The 20,764-nt window shown below is 36.1% G+C and overlaps 1 protein-coding gene and 1 non-coding gene across 2 annotated transcripts in view; one reads left to right on the top strand and one right to left on the bottom strand.

Moving 5' to 3' along the window:
* The window catches only part of GPC6 (glypican 6), a 527,815-nt gene that overhangs the window by 201,934 nt on the left and 305,117 nt on the right, over positions 1 to 20,764 (bottom strand). The window lies entirely within an intron of this gene.
* On the top strand, positions 6,818 to 7,006 carry LOC112965273. Its single transcript, XR_003253230.1, has one exon. It is a non-coding gene; the product is annotated as a U2 spliceosomal RNA (small nuclear RNA).

Below are 20,764 nucleotides of genomic sequence, written 5' to 3'. Positions count from 1 at the left end.
GAGCCACAGGTCTTTTCTTTTTCCCCCTTTCATGTTTAATTAACTTCAGTCCAAAGACTAAACTTTAGTTGAATCACTTACTACTTTAAATCATGTATCTTTGATACTATGATGCTATCTTCTTGGCAGGATACAATTACTCCCTAATGATTTTCTTTTTTTTTATTACTGGGGAAAACAGGTAAAGCTTAGCTGGTAATGATGTTTTTCTTCCTTTCTCTGTTTCTTTTCTTCAAATTATATTTGCTCACTGCTGGATCCAAATCATCCATTTTTCTCCTTGTCCATATTTTGGCTATTTTCATGGGCACTGTGCTACTGCTGATTTCATTTAATAATCTAGATGTCAAGCCATAGTTCGTTCCAACAGCCTTCAGCTGAAAGTATGTCTGTATATATATTATTAGAACTACACAGAAATATTCATAAGGTATTTAAAGCTTTACAGAAATACTTCTCATGGTTTCAGTCTGACTCTTAAACGCTGAGATCTCAGTTCACTGCTGTTATAGCACTATCTGACACACAAATAAAAATACTGCATCAGCCATACTCAGTTGGGAATTTATATTGTAGAAGGTCAACTTGAAATAGTTGCTTATATCAACCAAAAGGCTAGTCTAACACCAACTTCCTACAGATAAAAATAAATAGTTATCTTTTTAACAATTCATAGCATCCCAGATGACTGAAAGCTAGAAGGCCTTTGCATTACTGTCTTTGTGCCTGAATTACACTAAAATAAAAGTAGAATGCTACAGTCAGTTAAACAGATGCAAGATGCAAGCAATTCTGGGATGGCGTATCTCAAGAATACGATAGGATAAGGTGTACTAAATTTAATTCTAGTCTCTTCATATCCACTAAAATATTCTTCTGGAAAATATATCATTGATAGTTGAATATGCTCATTATACTACTAGACATAATTTTAAGGAAATATTTGAACCCTAGAAAAGCCTTCTAAATGTAAAAAAGAAATATATTTACTATCAGACGTTGTGCAGCACTAAGCACATACCCCATGGCAACTCAAAGGAACCATGTTACTGTTTTCTCAAGAAAAGGAGCTTTTAGCCATTTTTCTTGTCTAACTCAGACATTCTTTCACATTATCTACGATTCTGTAAAACTGAGGAATAGGATAACTGTATTTCTTTCTAACACTTACTAAAATTCAAGGCATTTTTCATACTTATTTGGTCATCTCAGTCTGTCTATATTTACATTTACATACTTGTTTAGTCCAGGAAGGTGAACAAATATTGCTCCTCCATTTTACAGAAGAAAAACTGAAATATCACGAAGCAAATTTTAAAGGTATTTAGAAGGATAAAACACTGAAACATATGCACCAGACAAATTTTTCAAAGTTGCTTATGAGTATCACTCTGATCTGTGATTTGCTTCAGTTACCATCACATGTAATTCTGAAACAGCTTATAGGAAAATAAGGACTGCAAATCTGTAAATGATTACCTCAGGAAGTTGCACATCAAATAGTAAATTATTGTTGGAGAGGTGAATTGTGGAAGTCCACAATTGCTCCATAGAAGTGCAGAAAACACAAGGACAAAATGTTCAGATGTTCATTTGGGTAAGCCTGAACATCTTTTCCAAAGGAAAAGAATATCTAACTTCTCCTATTTTTAGGGATACAGGGAAACTGCTTATCAGATTATTTGAATGCAGAAAATCCAGATTTAGAAAATCATTTGAAATGCTGCAGTCACACGGATATTTCATATACAGATTTTTATTATTTCTCGAAWCACTTTGATGCTTTAAAGCATTTTTTTTATAATACATCTTTTTTACAAACTAAAACGTTTGAATGCCCAGATGTAAGTATAAAAATTGTCCTTCACAAATCACATTTTATATGTCAGGGAAATAATCAATTTCATATAAACTGGGTTGAAAAAATGCCATTTGATTATAAGTGTGATTAAAGCAGGTTTTTCTTACACTGAAAATAGTGCAAGCTGTGAAAATACTGCAGAATGGGGAGATTTACATCCCATGAGATATTGCTGAGCTGAAAAATCTGCCCTTCAAAATTTCTAAAAAAAATATTTATCTTTCTCATCTGCTGTTAAAGCCAGCCCACATTAAATGGAATTTGGGGTATGGATTCCATTTGTTATCTTTCAGCATTGCAAGGACAAAGATAAGGTGAAAAATCTTTGAGATAATTTCTTCCTACCACTCCCAGGAGATGAGAAGTTTTCTGTTACACAGAAGTAAGGGAGGAATCTCACAGCTGTTAGGCTTTTAAAATCTCACCATCTCTTCTGAAACATAAAGTTTAAGACACTGTCTTAATAAAAAGTAGCTCCTATGCTTTCTTCCCAGGGAGCAGCCACTGCATCTCACTTAAAAGGGAACGTGCTCATTTCTTCCAGCCTCTTGTAGAAATGTCTATGGCCTCATCCAGATAAGGTCTGAGTTTAATAAGGTAGCATGGGCTAGATTGCCAGGGTTTAAAATAGAATTATGTAAGGCAGATTGATTGAGACCAGTAACATAAACTGCTTTTAAAATTTTAGGAGAATGTTCACACATGGATAATTAGATAGTACAAATTTGAACATGCATGAATCTTTAAACAGAAAATGTCTGAAAAAATGAACCAAACCTCTCTTTTTTAATGCCAGTAGGAATCATATTAGTACTGCAGTTCTTGATTTGCAATTGGGCTTTGCTGCTTCCTGAACATGGGAGGAAGATATTAGTTCTATGATCAGCAGCCAAAATGAAGCATTGAGACATGGAGAGTGCTCCAAGACAGACACTACACTGGGTGGCTGATGTTCCCATTCTGTGGCCTAGACCTGTTCATGACAGCATTATTCCAAATGTTCATTGGAAGTTCAGTGTCTATTGAAGTTGCATGCATACAACATAAGAAACCATTTCTGAGAACTGCATCAATCTGCACTGCAAGACAGCACTGGGAACACTGAAAGTGGCTTCACTGACTGAACAATTAGATAGTTCAGGAAGAGTATCAGATGCCTCTCACAAGTCCAGAGGACCAACAGAGAAGAGACATAAATCCACAGGGTCTCCATGCTGGCAAAGGAGACAACACAAAATAGGTTTTGACATGACTGTAAGCAAGACGGTTATAAACCCCCCTGAAACTGGCTACTTCAAGTAYGGTGGGGAGCAAAATGAAACCCATAAAGTCCAGAATTTTAGAAGAGATTTTCAGTAGGATTTGCTTGATTAGACAGGGATATCTAAATCTGATCTAAGCTTCCTTTATTGGAGTCTAGCCAATATAGATTCATCTCAGCCTAAAACAGTCAGTTAAAATAGATGCTTATTACTATCTCGAGGTGCCATAAAGCGAGTGACTAGGCCATACATAAATATCTTCATGTCTGTGCTTACGGTGAAGCAAGATGAATCTATCTTTTCCTTCCAACTAGAAAAGCAGAAGGATACTACTGAGCAATGATGTGCAGTTGCCTTGCAGAACAGTCAGGAGAAGAGCTGAGTTGAAAGAGGCATTAAGAAAGGATAGTGAAGAAAAAGTGCCAGTCCAGGCTGTGCATAATCAAGGTTGTGTGCTCACTGGGAGGAAAAACAAAGACAGTGCAGAGAAGTAGGTCAAATATTACCCAGATAACAATCAGAAATAGAGGAGAAGGTCCTTCAGAATCTGGAAACCAAACTCCCAGTTAAGCAAGAGAGAAGTTTCTGAGAAAGAGTTGAGAAAAACAGAAAAAAGAGAATAGCTGACACAGCAGGAGGTAATGATCAAATCAAGCAGTTAGACATGCTGTGCAGCAGTCTCTGGAAAAGAAAATGACCTGAAGAATGGACAGTCAGCCCTACTTACAACATCCAAGGAACCTGACATGCAGAATGCATACCTCAGAGTAAAGTCTTGCTGACTGCCTATCTATGTTTAACAGGGCAAAACAGAAAAGCACCTGAGATGCAAATCAGTTTCCTCAAACACAGAGAAAGCAGCGAATTCATTCTGATCACTCATAAGTACTCACAAGTACCAAAGCGAAGTCTGTTTTGACTTACAAAAGACATGCAGCTCAGAATGGTATGGTGGGCTGTGGGCTGTTTTGGGTTGCTGGGTGACAGCAAGAACACGCTAGCACTGGCCCTGCTGAAAAACAAATAAATGAAGAAACTGTTGGCAGTCTTTGTCAGTGACAAGTTATGCAATGATTCAGTGTGACAAGCGACAACAGAGTGACCCTACAGGTTCCAGCTCCATGCTGCTCTAAGAGACACGGAAGGAGTTCTGATGGAAAAAGGCACTTTAAAGTTTATAGTAAGGTGATTGCTGTCTGAAGTTTGCTGACCATGGCAATCTCCCAGACACAGCAAATAAGAATATGCAGTTCCTTACTGATGCCTTCCACAGGACTGATGAATTGTTTGGGCTGCAWAACAGTAGGCACTAAAGGATAGGGACTGTGTGGACTAAGACTAAAAGGATGATACTCTACTAGAGAGAGTGATGTAACTGTAGAGATAGTGAAGYAGGCAACTCCAAAGTAGATTGCTTTGACTACTTGATAAGCTTCATCATATCCCCACAATGAATGTGGTTCAAAAAGGGTAAAATGGCAATTTGGCATTTGGAATTTGGCAATTGGAAAAACAGTTTGGAAAAACAAAGGAATCTGCATAGAAAGAAAACAATTTTTCCAGATGCCTGTATTCTTGGTCTTTCTGCATGAACTTTGGAAGGCCAAATCACAAAAAAATGCTGTGTTTTGAAATGAAACATTAAATCTGATTGTTAGCCGTAAGCTGACCACACTTTGTCAGAACAAGATGGGAGCAAAAATATAGTCATCACTTCAGCAATGACTGCAAAGCTTACTTTAAAGATTGGCTATTTGCTCCAGCCCGGTAGAAAACAAGATGTTGGTCATCTAGGACACAACAGAATATAATGCTAAAGACTTTGCTTCTGTTTCTGCTGTATTTAATGATATGAATGAAGCACAAGATGGAACACAATAGACAGGACAGCAAAACGAATCCTACGTGGATCATATGTAAGTATCGAGATCAAAGATGAATGTCTTAAACTATTTTGCTGACTTCTAAAATACAGAAGGGTATCAGAGTTTTAATGTATCCTCAGTAAGGATCTAGGCAGATACATTGCTAGTTTCTAATACTCAAGTGTAGACAATTCATTATGACACATAATGTCTGAGTAATATATTCAGGGTAGTATGCAAACAGAGAGATGACTTATAAATAGCTCACCATCTATTTATAGGATCCATAAATGCCCACTCCATTATGTGGGCCCAAATCATGTGGGGTCACCTTACAGCTCCATGTTAAAATTTCCTCTTTTATGGTCTTTGAAATCCTCTTGTTAAACTTTCACAAAGCTACTTGTAAATATAAATACTATATATAAAATATTTAACAGATGCTCAAGTGCACCTTGGGATGATGGCTRTGGTCTGGAATGACCTGTTTATGGGAAGTGTGCCCACGTTTCTGCTGAGCATTGCACTTGCAGCTGTTGGAACTGCATAGTAGAAAGCAAATTTGCATCTTCTCCCCATCACATTTTTTAGTAAATTCCCACCTGATAACTCCTTCCCTATGGATACAAAATTTAGCAACAGAAAGGTCCTCAGAAGTGTCTGCTTGTCCTACTTCCAAGTGACTATAAAAGTTGTACAAAGGGGATTAACTGAAGAATAGTTTAGGGGAATGAATGTCTCTACAATAAGAACACAGGGATACTTCTCAGTATTTTGTCCATGATTTGTCTACTAAAGAAAAAAACATGGTCCAGAGTATTAGCATGAATGAGTATCTATCTATCTATCTATCTATCAATATATGAACTCAAATATATAATTTTCCTGAGAATGTTTTGTTGGATTTTAGCAAAAATGTAGTCCTGTGTTAAAGATTCAAATTTCTCCCTCTTTCACATTCATGTGCACATAAACATATAAAAACTAAACTCGTGTGAATATAGTAAAATTATATGCAGTCTTGTGCCTTGATAGTTAACAAAGGGGTGAACTGCACTAGCAAAATATCTTTATTATACCTAGCATTAAAAATTATAGCTCAGATATTATCATTTTTAGAAAACATTATAATGGAAAGTAAGGACATTGTAGCAATGGTTTGAAATAAGCAAGTACCCATTGAGGGAAAACTCTTTGAGTTTAAATTGGTTATTTGTTCACAGTTGCAGAAAACAGATCAAAACCTACACTACAAAAATATATCTGACAATCAGATTTCCCTTTTCCTTTTATATAGAGATAGACTAAGGTGAAATTTAATATTAAATCTCAATTTAATCTACCATGAAGTTTAGGTTGATGAGCAAAATGGAAGTAGAAACTACAACTTGTATGAAAACATTCCTTTAATATTTTGCTCCTCATAAATTCTCAGCAGGTAAGCTGTTCTTTAAATTTTGTGTCTTTATCCAAAATTGAGCAAGAAAATATATTCTGTGTTAGACTGACTAGGCAACAGATTTATAAATGGCAACAGATTTATAAATGTGAAAATTAAGAGTAGAAATTGAACTGTGAAAAAATATAGCCTGAAATTATTTTCTTTTGCTCAGACATTTTGCCATCRTCATTTTAAAGATAATCATTTCTATTATCACTACAGACTACTGTAATTTCCTTGATTTACAGTTCCCACTTTGTCAAGAACAGAAATCACTCATTTACGTGTTATGGCTTAGATCTGTCAACAGCCCTTCAAAACACTGATTCTGTATCCTCACCAGGACGGAAGYGCTCTGCAGTATAGGCTGGAGCCCCTGTCCCAGATGCACACTTCCCAACCTTTGCCTAAGATCAAGTGCATCGTCTGTTCTTACTGATTAACATCTGATACATCCTCAGCTTGAAGATTTTATATTAAATGGATTTGGTGTGCTGGGGGAAGGAGTAACAGCTTTCTCCATCCACTCCATGCATCAACCTGATATTACAGTGCTTACAGGAACCATGGCCACATGATGGCTGCATGCCAGGATGTGATATCTGCACGTGTAACCACCCAGTGTGGTCTGGTTTCTTTTAGACGGCGTCTGCATTCACCGTGCTCCCACAGATCTTCTGGTGCAGGCAAGCAAAGACCACAGCTCCATATGCCCCACCGAGCAYATGCACTTCACAGGGCTGACACAGCCACTGGAGCTTCACTCCTCACGGGGAACTCCTGACACCTTAGGTCAGGGATACAGAGAGTATGGGGAAGGCTGTGGTAGTCAACTGTGGTAGCCAGATGGGTCCTTGCCCCTGCTGGTGTCACTTTTCCTAACAGACTTTCACACTCCAAAGTAAATTAGAACAGATTTAACTAAGCTGAGGACTGAACCAGCCCTGCTGCACCCACAATCAAATCAGGGCAGGGATTTTTGCAGATCTTCCCCAATATGTCAAATTCTCCTTTGACACAGTGAAAGATGTTCTATAGCCTGTTAAATAAAATGTCAGTCCTTGCTAGATGGCAAATCCCCCATTCTTGTTGAATGAGAAAGGAGTGCACAAACTGGACTGGATAAGAATTTGGCCCTATATCTCTAAGTGGCAAATGACTGAATGTACAGCCAGCTAACTCAGAAAATCCAGTAAAATTAAAATGCAGCACTGTATAATGGCTAAATAGCAGTAAATTTATATTTAAGTTATTTCATTGTCATTTGTCTTTATCTGATTAAGCCACTTGATTTATAAAACATGCTGGAATACAATTTATATAAAGCAGTATAATCTACCTAGTGGTCTGGGTTCCAGAACCACAAGGATAAACATACTCAAACCATAAAGGCACTCTCAATGCCAGGTATTTATTTATAAAGCCTGCTGAAAGATGTCTCATCATTACCATCTCCATTATGGATAAACTGTCAGCTATACTACCACCACCTCATTCCAAACCTTTTAAAGTTAAAGCAAGTCTCAGTGATGTCCAACACATAAAGGTATTTCACAAGTCAGGAGAGATTTCCTCACCAGGAATATCATTCACCTTCAACGAAGAAGACAATGGGTATATCACTGTAACGTTAGCAGTACTGTAAACCTTTGAGAGGGAGGCTAAATTTTCCTGTAGGTACAAAAAAATACCACAAACACGATAGTCTCCTCTGTTGTTATAGGCAGACACTGGAACAGAGTCTGAATCTGACAACTTTAGGCCAGGTAGCACAAACCATTGTAAGAAAGCACAATTTCACTGTGTCAGTCCAGGTGGCAAAGAGTATCTTGTTTCTGACTGTATTTCTAGAAAAAAAACATACCAGTAGAACATGAGCTCTTGCAGACCAATGCCTTACAAAGCTGCTGAAAAACTTCTAACAAAGGAGGGGAGATGGTAACTTTTTTTCTTTCTTAAATAACAAAGTAGTGAATAGAAGAGATGCTGCACCAACAACTACCAAGGTTCAAATTCTTATTCACATTGACGAGTGCAGTGAGGTTCAAAGCTCTGCAAGGTCTCTTGAACATTATTTCCTGAATTTAAAAGATTGTTTCCTGAAGCATAAGAAAGAGTAAATTTTGTTATGCCTACCTGACTTTCAGAATCTCTACATTTAAACATACATCTCTAAACATATGTTTAAATATACATCTCTACTTTAAACATAACAGCCCATTAAAGCTAACAGTGACTAGATTCTGTAGCATGGGTATCTCTGCCCTAGGGAGCAGACTGGGATAACCTGCTGATTTCACATGTCAGTAAAATGCCATTTGATGGATGGCCTAAAAATTAATAATTGAGGTCAATTTCAACCGGGTACATGCAGTTTGTTTCTGTCTCATTAAAAGACAGTTTTCCGATTCACAGGAAAAAGATATAGTTTTCACTGTCATTGCTTATTTTAGGTCTAATTTCACCACCACTACTGAGTACCAGAGTCCACTGTCCCACCAAACTGCACGATGAACAGTTCACAGACTAACAGAACAAAATAAGCCAAGATTTGTCAAAAGTTTTGTCTGATGGACACTGTTCCACCATCTCTGCGACCTTAAAAAAGTGAAATTAAAAAAGAAATAGCTAAAGGAAAATAGAAGTGAATGCAACAGTTTTTGAGCTTACAAAACAATACTTGTACTGCGAAGTTTTCCATACTAGCAAAGCTTCCAGAATAAAGAGGTCAGTTAAGGAATAGCTGCCATCAGTTGATAGGCTAAGCTTTCCTTCAGACTCCTTCCAGCAGCTTTTAAATTACTTCTGGCTTGCAACTAGTCCCTAGGAAACCTTTCCCTCATTTCATCCACTTGCTCTTTTCAGTATCCCTCCTTGCCTTTGTTGAGTGGTTCCCTTCTTTCTGTTCCCCCAGCCCTTGAAGCCTTTTGCCCTGAGCCTGCTCAGATGCTTTTGGGCAGCCTCTGCCCTTTCACACATGGACTTGGAATAGAGCAGCTAGAACAAAGCAAACAGGCAACTTCCTACCCTCTTGCTCCATTTTTGAAGGAACACAACACACAATGCCCAGTAAAATGTCACAAACAGAAGATGCATTGTCTGCCACAGAAATTTACACCGGGCTCATTACGGGATCAGTGCTTGGGTCACAAAAATAACATGAAATTGTTGAGCCCTTGATGCATCTTTCATAAGTGATGTGGTCTGAGTAGTGGTTCTGTTGGGTCTATATATCTACTGGCCATACCCCGCTGTGGGTAATAGCCCTCTGTTTCACAGCAGGTGAACCGGCTGTCTGCAGCCTGTTCCTTACCACTAGCTTTGAGCTGTAGATGTGGGGTTAATCTCACCTAAGTTTAGAAATCTACAACATAGACATCTACATCTGATTTAGTTATTTGGAATACTTTTATAGATCATGGAGAGAAACAAATAAGGTACAATCAATCTTAGGTTTAAGTAGATATATTACTTACATCAGATTTTAGTTAGAATAGTCAAGAAGTTATTATAAAACACACAAAAATATTTTTTCCCTTATAAAAGGTTGGAGTTGTTTTAGTGTCAATATACTGAGAAAAGGACACTGTATATATTTGCCCTCACTTTTCTTGTATTATTCTCTGCTGTCTCTGACAGTGGGTTCTTGACTATCTTCATACTTCAAAAATATATTTCCCCCAAACTTTGTTCCATTTCTCCATGTGTAACATCTAGGTTTTCAAGGAGAACAGAATTTGTAGCAATGAAGATGGCAGTTTCTTTTTCCTTTTCTTTTTTTTATATAGGAAGGCCAGTTTTTAGTAATAAGACTAGGAAACATAAAGTGGCCCAGATCTACACTTTGCTATGTGCCAAAATACCAGAGCTGATCCTTCAGTTCCTCTGTACATTAGCTATAACTTCATGTATAAAACCTGCAGACAGGTCTGGCACATATTATTTCAATAGTGAAGCACAAAATAATGCTGCAGAAATACTTTCTTGTGCAAAATGACTCCTAGAGAGGGGTTCCTACCCAGCTACCCCCGGCAGCCTTTTGCAATCCATGTTCCCATTTCCTGTAGTAGCCACCCAGCTTCTGACTGACTGCATGAACATGCTTATGAAATGGTGAGATCAGTGATGTTGCTGCTGCTAGAGATTAGGGGGAAAAAAAGAACCATTTGGCACTGATTTTGATAAGGAATAGCTATATATATATATATATATATATATATATACATACACACCTTAACAAAGAAAAACATATTGAGCCAAGACCAAGATCATGAAGCACAGAAAGCAGTTCAAAAGAAATAAATAATACAAACCTACAATTGTAAAGGGCACTGAAAGACAACCTGAACCAGAAATAATTTCGCTATATCTGGATTTCTTTTTTCAGAGGAAAAGCACTAACAAAACGCTTTATATATTATCTCTTCTTTTTAAATATACATATTCCATCTCTAGTAGTTGAAAATTGTTATCAAATTGTAATACTATTATACTTACAAACATAGGTATACAAGAAATTTCTTTAATTATCCATTTTTAACATAATGATCTTACTATATTATCATTTAATGGCTAATTACATGGTTCTAAACTAGCAAGCAAAACCCTTACGCACTGCATTTTATTTGTTTATTTTTGAATGTCTGATTAGGAAATGGCTACTAGACATTGCTATTGTTAGAATTACAGGAAGCAATCACATTACTTACTCATCTAACACTGACTTTTTATGTCCCTGTCCTATGAAAAGTATTTAAATGAGAACAACATTTGCATGAGAAGAGTATCTATACCAAAAGTTTGGTCCACACCATGGACTAAGTTATACTTGGCTATCCCTGTCTGAGTCCAGTATATTGTCTTGCAGAAAGCTGTTGTCTGTTTCAAGCACTACATTTATTATCTTTGGCATTTTGTGAATTATATGGTTTCATAAGTACAGTGGGACAGGAGGATGTAGAGATTAAAGTCTGGAGATTGGTTTCACTCATGCGTCTTATGCAAAATCAAAAGGTTCATTCTTCTGCCTTTATTTAGTTTAATTATAACCAAAATTTCTCATTAACTTGTTATAAAATTTCAGTTTCACTGAATTGTGATTTTTCCCTCAATAAGATTATTATTTATTTAATATTCATATCCTGAGTAAGACTGGGTTTGCACTTTACTATGTGCTACAAAAGCAAAGAATTAGATACTTCCATGTTCTGAAGGAACAAAAATAATCCTGCATTTAAAATGGGAGTTCTGCCCATTTTTACATATTATTTTTCAGACAATAAAATTATAATGACAACCAGCTGCATTTTCTTCATTTTTGAGCCTTCAAAATCTGTGTCATTTGACAAAATGTGGGGATTGGTCCACAAGACAACACTAACTTGTCCTCTCAAATTAAATACGAATAGTGACCTGAATTAATGATTTCTTTTATTAGTCTTAACTCTGTCAAATAAATCTGATTCAGAATGAGGAGAATCAAGGATGCAAAAGGGAAACAATATAATTTTGAGTATTCAGTGAAAGAAGGTTTGATGTGAAAGATGCTTAGAACTGAACATTCCTGATAGATTTCTATTGCAACACTCTTATTGTTATACCTGTAGTCCCAGTTGTTATTTGTTTTAGTATGAACAGTAACTTTAGAATTCTAAGACCTCAGATTTTTAGAGACAGCGGAAACAATTTTTTTTTTCAAACAACTCAAAAGGAGCTGGAAAACCATTCAAACATTGATTTGTTTGAATCAAATTTAGAGAAATTTTGATCTGAAAATCTTCACAGAGATTTCAAGGCATGTTTCCTACATTCAGAGTTATTTGAGATCACAGACTATTCTGAATGGAAGCATGAAAACATATTTGCTTACTTTCTTTTTGTGAGAAAATGACAGCATGTGAAGTACAACAAATGAAATTTTTCTTGAGTGCTTATTCTCGCTTTCTATTCACTTATGAACTCAAAAGAAAAGTGAAGATAGAGCCGCAGACATCAAATCCAAGTGCAGTCTATTCTGGGAACCATTTATAGTGTAAGTAAAAGTCTAATTAAATAATGACTTCATTTCAGCAGGATCCCATGATAAGAATCAATAGTGAGCCAACTGATCTTGCATTAATTTGCCCTTACATCGTCACTAAATCTTGTCACAGTCACACTTTCTTGACACCCTGAATTAACCTTGACTAACCTTAGCTTTAAAATGGAAGCCTGGAAAGTCTTTTCAGTCGTTAAAACTTTTTTTTTTCTCTCCCAAAGATTTCAATGTCTGTTCTCTGAAATAAATTGTATTCAGGAGAATTCACACATACAAACCATCATCTTCAATTCTAAAAGGTGTAATGATCCTTCTCTAAAGAGGGTTTTCCACAACATAATGAAAATTGTTATATGTTTAACTTATCTGAGACTTTGCTGAAAAGCAATTTCCTTTTCCTTTAAGCCTTGCATATTCCTTGGAAGTAAATGCTATATTTTGATCTCAATCATAAATACAAAAACATGTTAGAAAAAACAACACACAAAGATAGAAATACAACAAATCAAACATGACTAAAACGTTACAAAAATATCTGCAAGTTTTGGGGCCTGCTGTTGTTGTATATCTTTTTTATCATGTGTAAAGAACCTCCTGATCTTCTGGAAGCTGGTGACCTAAGCCTGCAATGCATTTTTATTTTTCCTGGATTGTATTTGCTAGCTGAGACTTTGTATTCCTACAAACAGAAAAGGTTTCCTGTTCCTTACATGTCTTTACAGATTTTCTAAAAAATGAATTGCTTCAGAAAATCTTGAAGATACTATTTTACAGCTTTAAAACTGCAGGAATGCAAACATAAAACAGTTCTCTGACCAGACTGATAAACTGGGATTTATGGAGAAACAGCATTTTAACTTCAGGGTTGGTTAAAGAAATGAGAATCCACAATGAATCTTTACTGTTCTGGAAATATAAAACATGCTCTTTCAAACCTGTCTGAAGATTTTGTATTATGCAATTTCCTTCCTGGTGATACTTCATTAAGTTGCACAGAAAACTCATTATCTTGCCTCTCCAAAAAAGTCAGTACAATAACTGGATCTTTTTATTAAAAGAATCAGTTGCAGATTCTTTTACTTTCCTGGAGGCTTAGAAACATCCTGGCCTTGGGAGTTCAGTGCACCCTTACCTTCATGTCAGCCTGAGGCCCATGGAGGGCCTGTTCTTTAAATAACAGTCCACTTTGTTCCTGGTGCCAGACCTGTCTGGGTTGCTTTTGGCAATGTGCTGTATTGTTTTCCACCCTTGGCTGGCCCTTTACCTAAAGGGTCCCTGAGTTTTCAGAGCAGGAAGAGCCCCCGAAGTTCAGTGAGCGCTCATTAGACTGTAAAGATTGCATAAACAGAGCAGAGATAAAGGAAGATTTTAGCAGCTTGCTAGGGTTTGCTGTTTCATATTCCTGTATTTATAGGACAAGTAACATGGAAGCATACTCCAGTTGATGTAATTTTTTCACATCATAATAGGCATGGTGAGGAACTCAGTTAAAAGAAGTGAAAAGAAGCGTAATGTCTAGTGCACTTAGGCTTTTATGAGCTTTTTCTTAACAATTTTATTTCGTAATATATTGTGCTACTGTTTCAGGCAGTTTGGAAATACAAATTCACTTAAGGAATAGCACTGACTAAGAACATTGAGAGCCCAGTAGTATTCAGAGGTATTTCTAATAATGCTTAGCCATGAACACCCCAATATGCACTGCCATGATAATATCTAAACACCTGCAGTACCACACACAAGCCAAAGTCATATTAACTGTAAAACTCAAATTACTATTTCATTTTGTGGAGTTTCCTAATATTCATTGTTTCTTCCATTTTCTAAACGTAAATGAGTTGCAAAACTAAGGAAATAGGACCCCAGCTGGCCAGGATCTACTGAATACTCCAAATGAGAGGGTTCTAGGGGCACAAAGACAAGTTTTGAAAGCCTGTGTATCATCCAACATAATTTACACTTTTGATGGGATCTTTCTTCTAATTTGTGGTAGTATAGTCCTTGTTAACCATCTGTTTTCCTTTCCTCTATTCAATGACACCAGACATAAGAGGAGAGAACTGCTCAGACAGAAGCCAGGGCAAATTACACAACATTCTTCATCCTACATGTGTTTTTAGAAAAGTCACTGGCACACAGATCTGCACTTATTTCTGTCTTATATTTTATGCATACAGATTAATGCCTGATTCTGTACGGCCAAAGAAAAGATTTATCCTTGTTACTTAACTGGACAAGGCTTCCATAAAATTCAGCCCTATGAGTTTTAATAAAAGCATGACGGTTTGTAGTAAGGCTTAATCCACTCTACAGTATTATTTAATATCCATATACAAAACTGAAAGCTGTTGCAAGAGTTTGAGCTGTCACGTCAGCATTACATGTACTTTCTCCATTTCCTTAACGCTAAACATAAAAGGACTATTTTCCAGCACTCTCAGTACTTAGCTGACATTGGCTCCTTGTATTAGCCCTGAGAGGGCAACTAAATAAAGCAAATAACACTGAGATAATGTTCATAAGATAGGGCCTGCCATTTCATCATCACAGCAATCAGGGCATGCAGTAGTACGAAGGAGAATCAAAACAGTCCCAAGAACAAAATATATTTATCTCCAGTGATGTGTGACCAGAAGATAATGGCACATTGTATTCCTTTCTCTTTTTATGACACCTTCCTATTATAATGCTAAGGAGGATACAAACAGGGAGGTCTATTTGTACACAGAATCAGCTGACAGTTAAAGAAAAACCRTTCCACGTTCCATACTGGCAAACTTACTACCTTTCTTTCCAGAAGCTAATGAGACAAAGCTAATATCTGCTTGTCTTTCATCCCATAATACACTTATTACAAAACTGCTATTCAAATTACAGTCACATCTTATTAGACAGCAGATGGTCTTATCTAAATTGGTCAGTTAATTCAAGTTCATGATTTCTTATTAATAAAGTCACAACAATGAATCAAGTCTTCCTAGAATTTTTCATGAAGCCAGCCATATCTTGCAGTTACTGACTGCTATTCAATAAGAGGCAAAAAACTTATGGGAGGGCCATTTGTGTAAAATGTGTTACTGCAGTTCCTTATGAATCATTATTATTTTCTCATGTAAGTGCGTTTCTACTACCACTGATAGGTACCAGAGTCTATTATTCCATAGTGATGCATATTCTAACTCTGTGAAAAGTGGATGAATATATTAGAAAAATCTGTGCACCTTACATAACATTCAACTTTAATTTTATCAAACAGATTTTTTTTCCCAAATGAGACTTCATGTCAAACAGAGCTTTTCTAAACATATATTAATTCTTCTGTTAGGAAATTTCAGCTCTATAAGAATAGATTAATTAGGTGGGGAAAAACATCAAATAGTTACCCTACCTAATCCTTTTATGGGTGAGAAGTATTAGATTCCCAAGTAACAATGTCTTCTAAGCCAATAAACTAACAGTTATACTATGTACACCAAAGGTCACATCTTATACCCATCCCTGATAGAACAGAAACCATTATAACAAATGAGGACACAGTTTTCTGAAGATATCCACAATGTGGGTAGTATTTGCATGCTACCGGTGTAACATGAAGTCCCCATACTCACAGAAGATAAAAAAACACCAGAAGCAAGAAACAGTTTCTAGGACTGAAATCCTGGCGATATGAATGCAACATAAAAACACCACCCGGCCTCAAGGGCCAATCTGCCACCTTCAGTGGAAAATTGACCTAAGCTATTAAATAGGCCACTACAGAAAAAAGTGTTCTGAAAGCAAATAACCAAAGGAGAAGTCTCTTATGAGTCAAAAGTAGTTCCTAACATACCCTCAGTACTGGACAAAACAGTCCTATTGTTTCTTAAGGGCACGAAGATGTCTGTTCTCACATATGTTCTAACAACCTCTCCTTTTTTGTTTGTACTGATTGCTACTTTTGGTTCATATCTTGACTTTTTTGCTTTAGATTTCAGAAATAAAGATGTCATATGTAGGAAAAGAAAAGGAATTTTGAACCCACATGGCACAATTCTTTATTTATAATGGACTATGTGGATGACACCTCATAAAGAAGATAAAAAGGCACATCTCTTTGTTGAAGTGAAATACACTTATATTTCAAAGCTCAGAAAAAGGATTTGCAAATTTTAAGCTTTGTCTGTAGAGTGCTACTGTATATATTTAGTTGATCTCATTTAACAGGCTCGATCTCTGAATTCTCTGGCACAATAACAGTTTCCCTCCAGAGTTATTTAATTTAAATTTGTTTTTCCTTATACTTCATGCCAAATTTTGTGGGTTTTTTATTATCATTTGTAAAATGATGAGCACAAGGTGGGCGTTAAGAGAAACAGATGATATATTACAAGCTATCCATGAAATTACAACCCCTAATTTATGTAAAAATTCAGCTAGATGTGTGGGCCAAGTTTTTTTTAAAAAAAGAAACTGCATCAAAGTTGAGTCTTTGGGTAATTTCAGAACTACCAAACACCTAACAAGTCCAATCAACTTGCATGGTACAGGCTGTCTGCTCATTAAAATTAAGAATCTAATTTGGAGTTTAGACTCTATCTTGAGGTTTCTATTAGAAAAAAAAAAAAGAACTAACTAGATAAAAATAATTTGGTTGTACATTTTCCAGTAGCAATGCAAGCCACTTTTATCTATTGAAAAAGAAATTTAATACTTTCTGAGAATTTTAAAATAGGACTATTTTTAGAGGAGCAAGACAGCTACAACAAAGAATAATAAAAGAAAACAACTCTAGACAGCTGGTAAAACATTCAGTAGAAGTATTGCATAAAGTTAGAGAAAGAGGAAGAGCACTTCAGTCTGACTACTTCTGTTTTATGCTGTAAGTGTACCATGTCCTGTACAATGGACAAATACCACTTTAACAGTCAAACACTTTGAAGGGTTTTATGTTTTTACAATGCAATGCACTGCAATATAATAGAAGATACTTCAATGCACAGAGACAAAATGTTTTTGAGAGTGATATGACAATTTGTGATGGCATGAATGATATTTCATGATAATTCCCTCAAAAAGGAGACAAAAAAAGCATCAAAAGAAGTAATTGCATATACAGGATGTGTGTGATCAATGAAATAATGGAACAAGAAGTAAAAGACACTTTGCAGAGAATTGAAAGCCTGTTACATAGTTGTAGCAGTGGAGAAGTCTGGCTGCAGTGTGTGCACGAGACTAACACATTTAGCTTTTTTTGTCTAGAATCTCTTTCATCTGTCTTTGTCCATATTAAAGAACCTTTTCCTCTTGTCCATCCCAGTCCAACACAAGGAAGATCTCCATGAAAAGTCCTCTTCCGGGCTAGTAGCAGAACTGAAACCTTTTAGTGCTCATTAGGCAAGTATTTCCTTGTTGTGACCAGGCCTTGTCTTCACATCTCTCTTACATATATATGGAGTTTTTCTGAGGGTGGATGAGGAAGGGGAAATTAGTGCTTATCATGTTTTAAGGTAGCAGTAGGCCCATGGGGCAGTGGAAAATGGGTTAGGAAATAAGCAAACGTGTTTAGAACTTGCCTTAAATAATGGACAGAGTTTTTATTTTTTAAACAACTTGTCCAAAAGTATAAAAATGTTTTCCTGGGCATGGACAACAAATTCGTTAGAAATAGCAGTCTTCTTCATATCTGGAATCCATCCTCTGGTGCCCTAACATCTCCTGCCTTATCTATGTTCGCCTTGTCTCTTTACTTTTCTTACATTTTTGTTCCTAATATTTGTGGAATTTACTTCTTCTTGAGAATGACTCATCCAATTAAACCATTTAATCAATTTTATTAACTTCAAAAAACTCATTTTTGAATAGGTAATTGTCTTCTATTAATGTAATTTTCATAAACTGAAATTCCCCTGCATTCCACAGGAAGGATCTATGGTAACTTATTCAACACACACTCCAGTGTTATTAAAAGTTGGAGAAAAAAATCAGGATGATTGATCCATGGCAATAACTGTCTTTCCTAAAACTGAAACAACTTTTTCTCAAAAGTTTGGTATTTTCATGTTCTTATGAGGATATAGGCCAAAAAGCAATTAATCTTCAAATACATGTTTATTGCTTTACAAAAGTCTACTTTATATGTCTTATGGTGATCAAAATAATGTTAAAACAATAAACAAAAAGCCTCTGCCACCATTTCTTACTCCATTCTTCTACCTTGAAGTTTTACAACATTATGGCCCTTCCTCTTAAAATGAGGATTATGGATTAAAGATGAAACAATTGAATGAAACGAGGATTACTAAACTAATCAAAAATAAGGCAGTAATGTGAAAAGGATGTGGAAAGAATTCTGTCTTTTTAAGTGTTACAAAATAGTGGTATTTCTTAACCACAAAATAGGAGAAGCAGCTTGCCAAAATTCCCCAAAGATTGACCATTTAAAAGACTAATCAAGTGACCAATCTCCTCTTTTTCTCATGCGTATTTGATTTAAAAGAAACAAATAAAATCTTCTCACAAGCAGTCCTGATGTCTTGGGTTTGGACAAAGAAWTAAAAACTATTTCATTTTCAGTCTCCAAGCTGAAGGCAGATTCATAATGGCTATATTATGGCCACAATCTTGCAACGTATTCTTTCCATGCAGAGTTCACCGCAGGATCTTGGCTTCTATTCATACCATCCGATGGCTGTTTGGTGGCCAGCACAAGACAAGGAGACGAGTCAGAGAGCTTAGCCCATCACACCACCACCACCATCGTGTTTTGCATTAACTGGTGTTCTTGCTGGCAAGCTAAACTGCAAAGCCACAAAGTGGAGACTGAACCAGCCTGTAACCCATGCCAATCTGCAAGAACAGTATGAAGAAACTTGCCCTGTTGCTTCCATTCTCTGGCAAGACAGAGCATTTCACTCTCTGTGGTATTAATAYGGAGCTATGCATAAGGACGTCATTCCCTAAATATGTATAAAAGCTTTGATGAAATTATATTGGTTGTTCTTGACTGTAAATGGAAACAAGCACTAGGTACATTCCATTCTCAGGGAAGAGTTATGTTGCACTGCGAAGAAAATATAACTGACACTAAGTAATTCTGAAGGGTTTTGCCGTTCTGTCCAGAAGACAGACTGATGAGTTCTCTTTCACAGCAGGAATGTAAGTCTGAATTGCACTGCATGAAATTACACTTGCCTAAGCTTATCGGAGAAACTACTTGAAAATGACTTACAACTCAATTTGTTGGAAAAAAAAAGCAAAGAATTCTGGGATGGTGAAATGAATCTCTCCTGCTTTGGACCTTGTGCATAGTTTTGACAAAATCTGTAAAATAAAATAAAAGGAACTAAAGATTAACCTTTCCAATAAAGTAGAAATTATATTGATAGATAGTTGTTTTATACTACAGTCTGGCCAAATTATAACTTACTGAATATGTTTGGTATATTCTATTAAAAATCTATATTTTTGCATAAAAACTCTTAAAGACAAAAAAAACCTTGGATCATCTAGTTCATWTCCTTCAGAATCTAGAATTTTCCTTTTGAGTGCAAATCCCTTCCATCCTTCCCCCTCTCCCTCAGAAAAGTTTTCATTATCAGGTTTGAAGGCTAGTGCAAAGCCAGATATGAAGGTTAAATTAATGGGAAGAGTACATTTTCCTTTTCTGAATTATATTTTTCTGTCTGTTTATTATGTTCTTTAGACAATTATGAATTATTTGCTCTTCTTTCCACCTGAAATTTACCTCTACATGTTAGATGTTTCTGTCTAACATGGCTAGTTAGCTCATGCCTATTTGTTTGCTTGTCTTTTAAAAATATTACTTTTTAAGTTTCTGTTATTCATTAAGTAACTCTAATTTCAATGTATAACCTGGGAATTATATTTCTGTGCTTCCTTTGGATATGTGAGTCTTCATTTTCCTTAGGTACCTTTAGAAAAGGAATTTTTTCTCCAAGCTTTCAATGTCTCTTTTCCCTGTTACTTCTCAGCCTTTGTCGCAGGCTTTGATCTCTACAAATTTCACTAACAAAATGTTAACTCCATTTCTGAGATAATTTAGAAAAACGCTTATGTAATAACAGAATTGGCTATAGTATTATAATGGTCTCTTCTGGTCTAGCCACTCCTCCCCTCTACCAAGGCTTGTTGGGAGAGGCCCAGCTAGTGCTTATTAGTGCACACACTGGAGCCACAGATGCCAGGGAATACAGAGGGAAACAGCTCTGTGATGTTTTGATGGCAAGAAAAATGACTGAATAATAATAATAATAATAATAATAATAATAATAATAATAATATATGGACATATAATTAAGG

This window comes from Apteryx rowi, unplaced genomic scaffold (genome assembly GCF_003343035.1).
Source record: "Apteryx rowi isolate R43461 unplaced genomic scaffold, aptRow1 scaffold_209, whole genome shotgun sequence".
In the NCBI taxonomy this organism is placed as follows: Eukaryota; Metazoa; Chordata; class Aves; order Apterygiformes; family Apterygidae; genus Apteryx; species Apteryx rowi.
Note: the sequence above shows the minus strand (reverse complement) of the source record. Positions and strands in the feature narration are given on the sequence as shown.